The following is a 12,113-nucleotide window of genomic DNA, read 5'->3' as shown; positions in this document are numbered from 1 at the left end:
CTATTTAACCTTAGCCCTCTGGCCAAATGAAGGACCTTCCTCAAACTGATGAGGGAACCCGGGGGAACCGCAGCCCAGCAACCCACCCAGACAGGCAGCCTGGCCTCTGTGGACCAAGGCTGGACCAAGCCCTGTGGGGGTGGGGCGGGGGACCAAGAGAGGGGGGAGGAGTAGGGTAGAAAGGTCCCTGCTGAACCAACCTAGTTGTTTCCCCGTCCCACACCCCCACCCCGTCCTGTATCCCGGGGAAATAAAGTGCAGCTGGGTTCTTGGTTGCCATGGCGACTGCCACAAAGAATTTGGGGGGAAAAACACCCCGGGGCATGAAGAAGCAATTTGCTCTCAGCTCTGGGAGGCGGGGTGTGTGTGTGTGGGGGAACGCGGATCAGCACCTCCTGAGGAGGAAAAAGCGGTGAGAGAGAGCCAGACCAGGGTAGGTGGCGTCCAGGAACCTGGAACCTTCCGTGGCCCCCACCAGCCATCCGAAGGGAGAGAGCGCCGGGGCAACCCCGGCTCCGGCGTGGAGGTTTTCAAAGCCCTCACTTCTGAGCCCCACCAGGGCAGCCCCATACTCCCCACCCTAGGCCTTCTACACCCCTCCTCCGGGAGCGGGGCAGGGAGGGCACCGCCATACGGATTTCTTTGTTTTCTTTTTTTAATTTGCGATTCCGCCTTGGGACAGGGCACTGAGTGGGGGAAGGCACAGGCCTGATAGCCATCAAATTCCCCCAAATCCAGCAAGGGGCCCAACCTCACTCCCCAGCCCCGCCCCTCCCCCTTCAGGCTGTGGTGGAAAGGTCCAGACGTCCTCGGATGTGGGGAGGAGGGCGAATTAAAACCCCCAGAGGGAACCTGAAGCCTAGTTTCCCCTCCTTCTAGTTTCCCTAAACCTCCAAGAAAGCAGAGTGTGGTGGCAGCTGCGTTTATTTTTGTTTTGTTTTTTTTTAAATCTGTTACTAAAACGCAAGTGAATCAAATCCACTCTGAGGGAAAGGGGGAGTGGGGGGCGGAGAGGCAGGGGCCGTGGTGTTTGCAGAAGTTGGAAATTTAATAAGAAGGAAAAATAAAAATAGCCACTGTGCTGTAGAGTCAGAGAGAGGGTTGGAACAAATCCCGGGTGTGGGACTCCAGGCTAGATGGAAAGGCCTGCAGAGGGGGAGAGGGGGTGAGGGTCCCCAGAGTCTGGAGGGGCAAGGAAGGTATAGCTAGGGGCAACAGGAAAGGAGGGTTTGGGGCACCACCCAGCGTGGCCTAATTCCCTGGCAGATTTCCCACAGGGGTTAGTGGGACACAGAGATTGGGGATTGGCCATCTGAAAACCTAGGTGAGGGGGTACAGCTCCTGTTTACTTGGTCTTCACAGTGCCACCCACCTCCCGGCTGCTCAGATGATGCAACACACAGACAGGGTTGCAATGAACAGCTGTGTAGGTTGCTCACTGCACAAGAGTGCTTGACAGAAGCGTGAGCAAGGGCTGTTACCATCTGTTCCCCTTGCCGCACCTTTCATGTGCCCAGAGGAAGGGGTGCCTTTTAAAGATCCACATAATAAAGGTGGAAACACCCTAAAAGTCCATTAACAGATGAATGGATAAACAAATGTGGTCCATCCGTACAATAGAATATTATTCAGCCATAAAAAGGAATGATGTACTGACACATGCTACAATGTGGATGAAACTTGAAAATATCATGCTGAGTGGAAGAAGCCAGGCATAGAAGAGTGAATATTGTGTGATTCCATCTATATGAAATGTCCAGAATAAGTAAATCCATGGAGACAGAAAGCAGATTGGTGTTTGCCAGGGGCTGTGGAGGTGGGAGGGGAAGATTGGGAAATGACTGCTTTAATGGGTACAGGTTTCCTTTTGGGATGATGAAAAGTTCTGGAACTAGATACAGGTGGTGGTTGCACAACATTATGAATGTCACTGAGTTGTATACTTTAAAATTGTTGCTTTTATTTTAGGCGAATTTCACATGAATAAAAAAAGGAACAATCCATGCAAAGATGGAGGACTAGCTGGGGCCCTGCACGTGGCTGATTCCACCCCGCCACTCCCCAGAAAACCCAGGATTGCTGACAGGCCCAGACCAGAGCAGCCCTGGGGGCCCTCTGGGAATGGCTAAATGGAATTCATTCATTCATTCATTCATTCACTCCACAAATATCTACTGAGTTGTTTATTTCATGACAGGTGCTGTGCTGGGTGGTGAATGAATAAACCACTGCCCTGGGTCTGACAGTCCAGTGGGGCAGACAGACAAACCCAACAAACATGGCCTACAGTACCTGAGGTGGTGGTGCATGCTATAGAGAGAAATAAAACCCGCAGGGGTGTGAGCAAGCAGGGACACTGCCTTCAGTTTTAACTGGGTGACCTCACTGAGGAGGTGACATTTGAGCAAAGTTCTGAAGCAGGCAAACAGGAGTCAGTCACGTGGCTTTGTGGGGGAAGAGCATTCCAGGCAGAGGGAACAGCCTGTGTGAAGTGCTGAACCTTGTTACCTGAAATGAGAACCTCTACATGCGGGTTGCTCAATCATATTTAAGGTTCTGCTAGGGCCTTTTTTTTTTTTTTTAATTTCCGATTCTGACTTGGATGAGGCACCAGCTGGGAGATGACACAGATGTGACCCCCATCAAATCTCCCCAAAAGCCAAAAGTCTTGTATTTCTATCACCAGTAGATGATCCACAGTCTATGCCAGGACCAGGACAAAAGTCATAGCAGCAAACCCTACATACAACTATCTTATCTGCCTCCTTATTCACTCACTTAACCTTCACAGTGAACCCCAGTGACGTCAAAAATGTTATCTCCATTTTTCAGGTGCGAAAACTCACTTGAAACTGAGAGATGAATAGTCTTGCCTAAGCTGATGAGAGCTCTGGATCTGAACCCGGGACGCCTGTCTGCAGATCCAGGTGGGTGAGGTCTGTGAGCTTCTTCCAAGGCTGGACCTTGATGGGGTCCTCAGGCCTCCAGTCTTTTTTTTTTTTTTTTTTTTTTTTTTATTTTATTAATGGCTGTGTTGGGTCTTAGTTTCTGTGCGAGGGCTTTCTCTAGTTGCGGCGAGCGGGGGCCACTCTTCATCGCGGTGCGCGGGCCTCTCACTATCGCGGCCTCTCTTGTTGCGGAGCACAGGCTCCAGACACGCAGGCTCAGTAGTTGTGGCTCACGGGCCCAGTTGCTCCGTGGCATGTGGGATCTTCCCAGACCAGGGCTCGAACCCGTGCCCCCTGCATTGGCAGGCAGATTCTCAACCGCTGCGCCACCAGGGAAGCCCCCTCCAGTCTTGTCTTGCAGCTGCCTCTGGGTCCCGGGGCTCACAGAGGGGCCGAGCTCGGCGGAGGGTCCCCAGCTCAAGGGAGTCAGCGTTGGCGGGTGATTGATGGTTTAATATCTCGCGCTGCGACCCGGGCCCCTCCTCACCCACGCCGTGGCGGATGGCCCCCAACGAGAGACAGAGATGGGATCATTCAGTTACCGAAAAGAGAACGAAAGTTCCGGAGAGAGAGAGGGGCGCAGAGCAGGGGGCGAGCTGGGAACTGATTTGGCTGGGCTTGGATGAGAGGGAGAAAGCAGGTTCCCGGTCGTGTTGGGGGCTGGGGTGTCCCAGCCCCCAGTCCCTCTGCAGCCTCCATCTGACTTCCTGTCTTGAAATGGAGAGAGCAGATGCGATGAGTGAGAGGCCTCGAGGCAGGATCAAGACCTCAGAGGAGACGGCAGCATATGGCCTCCACCTGAAAAGGCTGGATCGAGGCTGGGGGGGACACAGGAGGGAGATGGGTGCTGGCGGAGCTTGGAGCTGGAGGGGGCTGGGGGTTCTAGGTACCCAGGTCAGAAGCCTCGGGTCTTCCTTGACTTAATTCCTTTCTCTCTCTCTATGTCCACTTACATCCAAACCTTGGACTTTACCTCTCCCCACCTCCATGTCCCCACCCGGTCCAGCACAGCATTGCTCACCTGGACCTTGCAGCCTCTGCCTGGTCCCCGGCTCCTGCCCTCGCCCTGAAGCCTACTCCTCGCACAGCCTCCAGAGTGAACACCTGAGCCAGGTCGCGTCCGTCTTCTTCTCAGAACCTGCGTGGCCCGCACCTTGGCTGAGCTTCCTGTTGCTGCCACCATTAATTCCCACAAATGTAGCGGCTTAAACAACACACACGTATCATCTCAGGTTCTGGAGGTTAGAATTTTGGTTCAGGTCTCCAGGGGCTAAAATCTAGGTGTCAATGATTGCGAGGCTCTAGGGAAGGATCCTGTTAATTGCTCATTCAGTTATTAACAGAATTCAGTTCCTTAACAGTTGTAGGATGGAGGTCTCCGTTTTCTTCCTGGCTGTCACCTGAAGCGGTAACCTGCACTGATCGGCTCGTGGCCCCTCCTTCCATCTTCAAAGCCAGCAAAGGGAGTCCTTTTCACATGGCATCTCTCTGACCCCCGTTTCTTGCCTCCTTTTTTTTTAAAATTAATTTTTATTGGAGTATAGTTGCTTTACAATGTTGTGTTAGTTTCTTGCTGTATTATCCACTCTTTCTTAGATTTCCTTCCTATTTAGGTCACCACAGAGCACTGAGTAGAGTTCCCTGTGCTGTATAGTAGGTTCTCATTAGTTACCCATTTTATACATGGTAGTGTACATATGTCAGTCCCAATCTCCCAATTCATCCCACCCCCCTTCCCCCCTTGGTAACCGTAAGTTTGTTCTCTACATCTGTGACTCTATTTCTGCTTTGCAAATAAGTTCATCTTTACCATTTTTCTAGATTCCACATACAAGCGATATTATACGATATTTGTTTTCTCTTTCTGACTTACTTCACTCTGTATGACAATCTCTAGGTCCATCCACATCTCTGCAAATGGCACTATTTCATTCCTTGTTATGACTGAGTAATATTCCATTGTATATATGTACCACTTCTTCTTTATCCCTTCCTCTGTCAATAGACATTTAGGTTGCTTCTGTATCCTGGCTATTGTAAATAGTGCTGCAATGAACATTGGGGTGCATGCATCCTTTTGAACTATGGTTTTCTCCGGATATATGCCTGGGAGTGGGATTGCTGGGTCATACGGTAGCTCTATTTTTAGTTTTTTAAGGAACCTCCATACCGTTCTCCATAGTGGCTTTACCAATTTACATTCTTACCAACAGTGTAGGAGGGTTCCCTTTTTGCCACACTCTCTCCAGCATTTATTGTTTGTAGATTTTTTGATGATGGCCATTCTGACCAGTGTGAGGTGACACCTCATTGCAGTTTTGATTTGCATTTCTCTAATAATTAGTGATGTTGAGCATCTTTTCATGTGTTTCTTGGCCATCTGTCTGCCTCCTTCTTCCACATTTAAGGATTTGTGTGATTAGATTGGGCCCACCCCATAAGGAGGATAACTCCATCTGAAGATCCTTAATTACATCTGCAAAGTCCCTTTTGCCAGGTGAGGTAACGTATTCATAGGTCCCAGGGATTAGGACATCTTGGCGGGACCGTTATTCTGTCTACCAAGCTCCTCACTCAGAGCAAAACCCCAGGTTCTCACTAAGGCCATGAGGCCCTGCACACTCTGCCCCCATCACCTCCCTGCCCTCATCTCCCTCCACCTCCTCCCCTCACTCCCTCCCTGCTGCCACATGGGCCACTTCGCTGTTCTCCAAACTCATCAGGCACATTCCTGCCTCGGGGCCTTTGCACAGGCTGTTCCCTCTGCCTGGATCATCCTCTCCCTGATATCCACATGCCTTCTCCCTCACCTCCTCCAGGTGTCCCCTCACATGTCCCCTCTCCAGGACAGTCTTCCCTGATACACACTACCCGCCCCCCCGCCCAGGTTTACAACCACCACAGACCCCCATCACGGCTTTGTTTTTCTGCATTGCACTCACCAGCCTGGGATATACCCGAGGATATTTACTCATTGTTTGTCTTGTCTCTTGTCTCTCTCCCCTACCCAAATGTCAGCTCCATCAGGGGAAGTTCTTTATCAACACCATTCCCTCCAGACTCCTCAGCACCTCTCCACCACCCACCCCCACTCCAGCCCCTGGCACACAGCAGGTGCTCACTAAGTGTTTGTTGAGTGAACGGAGGGCAGGCAGTTAGGGCCCCAGCATGGAGGGGGACTTAGAGACCCCATGGAAGGCAGGAGGGCAGGTGGAGAGGGGTCAGTATGAGGGGGGGGGCAGAGCAAAAGACCTAGAAGAATCCTAGAGGTTAAGAGGACTCTATGGTGAAATGGACCAGCACTCACCAGTCCTACTCATGTTGTGGCATCAAATGCAACTCCGTTTTGGCTTCTTGCTGCCCCTCTAACATGCTTTGGGGGGGGGGGCATCTCCCCTGCCCTGCCCCCATTGGATAAACTCACCCTCCTGACTCCCTCCCACCCCAGCTCATCTCAGATAACAGATGCTCCTGTGGTCACCTTAGGTCACGAGGTAGCTTGGGCACGATTCAGAACATCCGGACCCAAGCCCAGACCGTGGTTTAGACTTAAATATTCTCCCCCCTTCCCTGGGCCAAGTTCTGGGGTCCCTGGAGAGGTGCTGGCCCATCCTCACCTCCGCCGTCCCTCCTTTGCTTTCATACTGTTAAAGAAAACTGGAGCCTGAAACACATTATAGCGGTGAAGAAAATTTTTACTTTTTAAAACAACTATGGGACTTCCCTAGTGGCGCAGTGCTTAAGAATCCGCCTGCCAGCACAGGGGACACGGGTTTGAGCCCTGGTCCAGGAAGATCCCACATGCCAGAGAGCAACTAAGCCCGTGCACCACAACAACTGAGCCTGTGTTCCACAACTACTGAAGCCCACGCGCCTAGAGCCCGTGCTCCGCAACAAGAGAAGCCACTGCACTGAGAAGCCCATGCACCGCAACGAAGAGTAGCCCCCACTCGCCGCAACTAGAGAAAGCCTGCGCACAGCAACGAAGACCCAATGCAGCCAAAAATAAATAAATAAATAAATAAATTTATTTTAAAAAATAATAAAATTAAAAAAAATAAAACAACTATTGCAATAGAAGAAAAGAGGCCTCAGTATAGAAGTGGGCTCAGTTCTGAATGCAGGATGAGCATGTGGGGATTTGCAGCCAAGGAGCAGGGTGTTGAGGCAGTGGATGGAAAATTACTAAGAGGAAACATCAGGGGTAGGGGGGACTCTGGCTCCCCTGACTTAGTTGGTTTCTTGCTAAAACTAGATTCTACAAGGAAGGACCCAGAGAAGCCCAAGGTTGAGGCATCGCTGAAAAGGTTACTCACAGGAGCCTGAGCAAATTTGGGTCAAGGAGAGAGTCTTTGTCAAGACCCAGGATCTGAGCTTAGGGAGGGAAGGGGAGTGTAGGGGGTTGAATGGTGATCCCCAAAAGGATATGCCCATGCCCTAACCCCCAGAACCTCTGACTATGAACTTATTTGAAAAAAGCGTCTTTGCAGACATAATTAAGAATCTTAAGATCATCCTGGATTATCCGGGTGGGCTTAAATCCAATGACAAGCATCCTTATAAGAGACAAAAGAGAAGAAAACACAGACACACATGGAGAAGTCCATGTGAAGACAGAGGCAGAGATTGGAGCGACGCAGCCACAAGCCAAAGAAAGCCCGGAGTCACTAAAAGCTGGAAGAGGCAAGGAAAGATTCTTCCCTAGAACCTTCAGAGGAAGCATGTCCTGGCCAGACACCTTGATTTCACATTCTGGCCTCCAGAACTGTGAGAGAGTAAATTCCTATCGTTTTAAGCCTCGAAGTTTGTGGTGCTTTGTTATGACAGCCCCGGGAAACCAGGGGTCAGATGGTTCTTCTTAAACTGGTTCTGCTATCAGATGACACTGTCTTTCAGAACCTAGCAGGTGTTCAGAGTGGAGACTTTCTCTTGTATATACTTTGAAGGAACCATCTGACCTGGCCCTTGACACTCCCTTGGGACCTGCTCCCTGCTCAGTCTCTGACTTTCTCCCCATTGAAACCAGTCATATACTTGCAGCTGGAGTCCCAACACCTCCTACAGGGAGCCCTACTGAAAGTACCCCATATTTTGATCCAGCAGAGCAGTCACCAGGCCCTTTCTCCTGCCCTCCACAGGTCATGAGGTCCCCAAAGTCCAGGGGACCCACAGCAGATTCTCCAGACCATCCTGTTGGATGTCTTTCCTACCCTTGCCTGCCTCCTTTCTCCTTTTTATTTTTATTTTATATTGGCGTATAGTTGATTAACAATGTTGTGTTAGTTTCAGGTGTACAGCCAAGTGATTCAGCTATACATATACATGTATCTATTATTTTTCAAATTCTTTTCCCACTTATGTTATTACAGAATATTGAGCAGAGTTCCCTGTGCTATACAGTAGGTCCTTGTCGGTTATCTTACACACTGCTATATTTATTTATTTATTTGGCTGTGCAGGGGTCTTAGTTGCAGCACTTGGGATCTTTTATTTGCAGTGTGCGGGATCTTTTTTTTTTTTTTTTAGTTGTGGCATGCGGACTCTTAGTTTCGGCATGCATGTGGGATCTAGTTCCCTGACCAGGGATCGAACCTGGTCCCCCTGCATTGGAAGCGCAAAGTCTTAACCACTGGACCACCATGGAAGTCCCCTCACACTGCTATATTTAAAATAGAGACCCCCTTTCTCTTGAGGAGGAGAGCACGAGGCTTACAGCACAGCCCCCTCTGAAGAAATCCTCCTCATAAAATCCTCTCCAAACCTGCCTTCCCCAAACTATTCAGATCCGCCAAGGCGAGAGTCGTGAAACCCATTGTGATCCATCAACTTTAGAAATCTTCACTGTGCTCTGGCACCTCCCACTGTTTTGTGTCTACTTATTTTGGGGATTCAGTGAAAATGACCATCTTAGCATCCTGTTACTCTAGTGATATCCAACTCTGGGGGTCACTGATGTTGACCACTATATATTCCCAGCTCTCCACCTTTTGAGCGCATGATGGGTGACACTTCCTGGTCCCCTGTGATTGGCTGGAGCCATGTGATGAATTCTGGCCAATCAGCTGCAAGCAGAAGTGATGATGTCACTGCCAGGCTGGAGCATTTAATGGCCGATGCAAGATCCTTTGCTCTCTTTCTCTGTGGCAGTGACTAGGAACATTCCAGATAGTTGGTGCCTCATCAGCCTGGGTCCTGCCATGAGGATGACCCAAACAGAGACCCCAGGTGACCCCAAATTGTTATGCAGCATGAACAAGAAATAAACTTTTAAGTCACTGAGATGTTGGCGTTATTTGTTACAGCAGCATAACCTAGTGTCTCAGTCGGTATATTAGTATTCCATGGGGTAATAGTATTAGTATTCCAAGGTGTAACAAATCACCGCAGACTTGATGGCTTAACACAATAAACATTTTTTCTCTTACAGTTCTGGAGGTCAGAAACCTGAGATTGGTTTCACTGGGCTGAAACTAAGGTGTTAGCAGGACCCTGCTCCTTCCGGAGGCTCTAGGGGAGAATCTGTTTTCTGGCCTTTTCCAGCTTCTAGAGCCATGTCCCTTTCATTCCTTGACTCGTGGAGCCTTCCTCTATCTTCAAAGCCATCAGCATAGGATCGTCAACTCTCTGCTTCATTATCACATCATCTTCTCCTCTTCTGTTTTTGTAGTCTCATGTCCCTCTGCTTCCCTCTTATAAGGATACTTGTGACTGCACTGGGGGCCCACCCAGATAATCCAGGATAATCTCCCCATTCCAAGAGCCTTAACTGAATTCCATCTGCAAAGCCTCTTTTGCCACAGAAGGTCACATTTCCAGGTCCCAGAGATCAGGAACTCATATATCTGGGGGCCACTATTCAGCCTAAAACGGTGGTTCCCCTAGAAGCAAGGATTCAAGTGAAAATAGTATATTTGGAAAATGATTCCAGGAAGAAGAGTGAAGAAACGAAGAAGCCAGGAATGGGTATGTTATTGAGACTGCTGCTGTGGGAAACTAGGCTCGATTCTACTGGAGAATTCTGGGAGAGAGTGTGGAACTGTGCAATAAAGGATTACCCTCACCCAAAGAGAGGTCTGGCCTTTACCTTTGGCTCCTGGTAGGTGACCTCTAAGCCATAGGAATGTTTTGCTTGATAAGAGTATCTTTGTTTGAAAACTAACACAACATTGTAAAGCAATTTACTCCAATAAAGATGTTATTAAAAAAAAAAAAAGAATATCTTTGTTTGGGACTTCCCTGATGGTGCAGTGGTTAAGGATCCTCCTTCCAATGCAGGGGACGCGGGTTCAATCCCTGGTCAGGGAACTAGATCCCACGTGCATGCTGCAACTAAGAGTTCGCATGACACAACTAAGGAGCTGGTGAGTCACAACTAAGGAGCCCACCTGGCGCAACCAAAAAAAAAAAAAAAACTGTATGAGGATAGACAGACAGGCTAATGAAGAGAATAGAGAGTCCCAAAACAGACCCACAAATATGCCTGACATTTAAAAAAAAAAAGAGAGAGTATCTTTGTTTACCTGGGGCCTTGGCGATGCCAGATAGCCCATGCTAACACTGTGATTTATGGTTGGAGCCTTGGGCCACACTAGATAGTAACAATGTTATTTATGATTGGGGCCTTGGACCACCCAGTATTAGCTCGACCTCTGGAGGGGCTGGAGACTGAGGTCAACCACATGGGTGGTCAACCATATCTATGTGACCAAGACCCAGCAAAAACTCTGGACATCAATGTTGGAGTGAGCTTCCTAGTTTGGTAGTATACCATGCGTGTTGTCACACATCACTGCTGGGAGAATTTATTACTGCACGCACAGCTCCACCAGATGGGAACAAGTGGATGCTTGCTCTTGGTGTCTCCTGGATCCTGCCCTATGCACCTCTTCCCTTGTCTAATTTTATTTTATTTATTTTATTTTATTTTATTTTAGGCTGCACCATGTGGCTTGTGGGATCTTAGTTCCCTGACCAGGGATTGAACCCGGGTCCTCAACAATGAAAGCACAGAGTCCTAACCACTGGACTGCTGGTGAGTTTCCCACCCTGCCTTGGCTGATTTTAATCCGTATTCTTTTCCTGTAATAAACCATTACCATGAGTATGAGAGCTTTTCAGTGAGAATTATTGAAACTGAGGGTAGTCTTGGGAACCACAAACTTGCTGTTGGTGGTAGAAGTGAGGGTGGTTTGGGGGACCCCAATATTTGCAGTTGGTGGTAGAAGTTTTAGAGTTGGGAACTCTTTTTTTTTGATAGGTAAGACGTGGATTTATTTAGAGAGAAACACACTCCACAGACAGAGTGTGGGCTATCCCAGAAGGTGAGAAAGGCACCAGGGTATGGGGTTTCAGTTTTTATACTGGTGGGTAATTTCATAGGCTAATGAGTGGGAGGAGTATTCCAGCTATTTCCGGAAGGGGCGGGGATTTCCAGGAATTGGGCCACCGCCCACTTTTTGATCCTCATGGTCACCTTAGAACTGTCATGGCGCCTGTGGGTGTGTTATTTAGCTTGCTGATGTGTTACAATGAGCATATGCTGAGGTTCAAGGTCTAGTGGAAGTCTTGTCCACCATCTTGGACCCATTTGGTTTTAATCCGTTTATGTCATGTCCTCAGGCTATATCATTCTTTCAAAGGTTTTGCCCTGCCCCCTTCCCTCCTGTTTCATTCCCCCCTCAGAGATTTTACTCCCATATTCTTAGGGGAAGCAGAAGGGCGATGGTCTGTCTTCTGTAACTGCTTCAAGGCTGAGTAGGGGCGTCGACCCTGCCTGTCAGGGAGTAAAAATCTAAGAGTTGGGAACTCTTAAACTTTGCAAGAATGCACCTCAGAGTTGCCCCACCTGAGATGTGATGGAGCTGGTGCATTTATCCTCCAAGTCTCATCTTTCATTGGCCGAGACTGCTCCTGAGGGCATTACTTGCATATGCTTTCTCCTGAGAAAAATCCCTCAGTCAGAAGGTTGCAGGTGCTGGCAGTACTGGCACAGCAAATGTCAGGGGGACATGGGCAGGACACCCACAGTGTGGGTGGGACACACAGCCTGTCCTGACTAATATTTGACATCTGTTGAGAGCTTTGTAAGTGCTAGACACTAGCATAAATAAAGTTCAAGCCCTTTATTTCCTTTTGGATCCTAAAGATACCCTATGGTCTGTTAAT

The 12,113-nt window shown here is 49.0% G+C and overlaps 1 long non-coding RNA gene across 2 annotated transcripts in view; it reads left to right on the top strand.

Moving 5' to 3' along the window:
- The first annotated feature begins 451 nt into the window (after positions 1–451).
- The window catches only part of LOC309624726, a 38,846-nt gene continuing 27,184 nt past the window's right edge, over positions 452–12,113 (top strand). The window contains exons 1-2 of one of the 2 annotated variants that reach the window (XR_014242102.1): positions 452–2,927; positions 10,883–10,980. This is a non-coding gene — a long non-coding RNA (uncharacterized lncRNA). Of the gene's footprint in view, positions 2,928–10,882; positions 11,056–12,113 lie in introns of those variants that run through there. The other variant, XR_014242103.1, reaches the window with a different exon arrangement.

The sequence above is a fragment of the Balaenoptera borealis genome (genome assembly GCF_965194805.1).
Source record: "Balaenoptera borealis genome assembly, chromosome: 2".
Classification (NCBI taxonomy): domain Eukaryota; kingdom Metazoa; phylum Chordata; class Mammalia; order Artiodactyla; family Balaenopteridae; genus Balaenoptera; species Balaenoptera borealis.
Note: the sequence above shows the minus strand (reverse complement) of the source record. Positions and strands in the feature narration are given on the sequence as shown.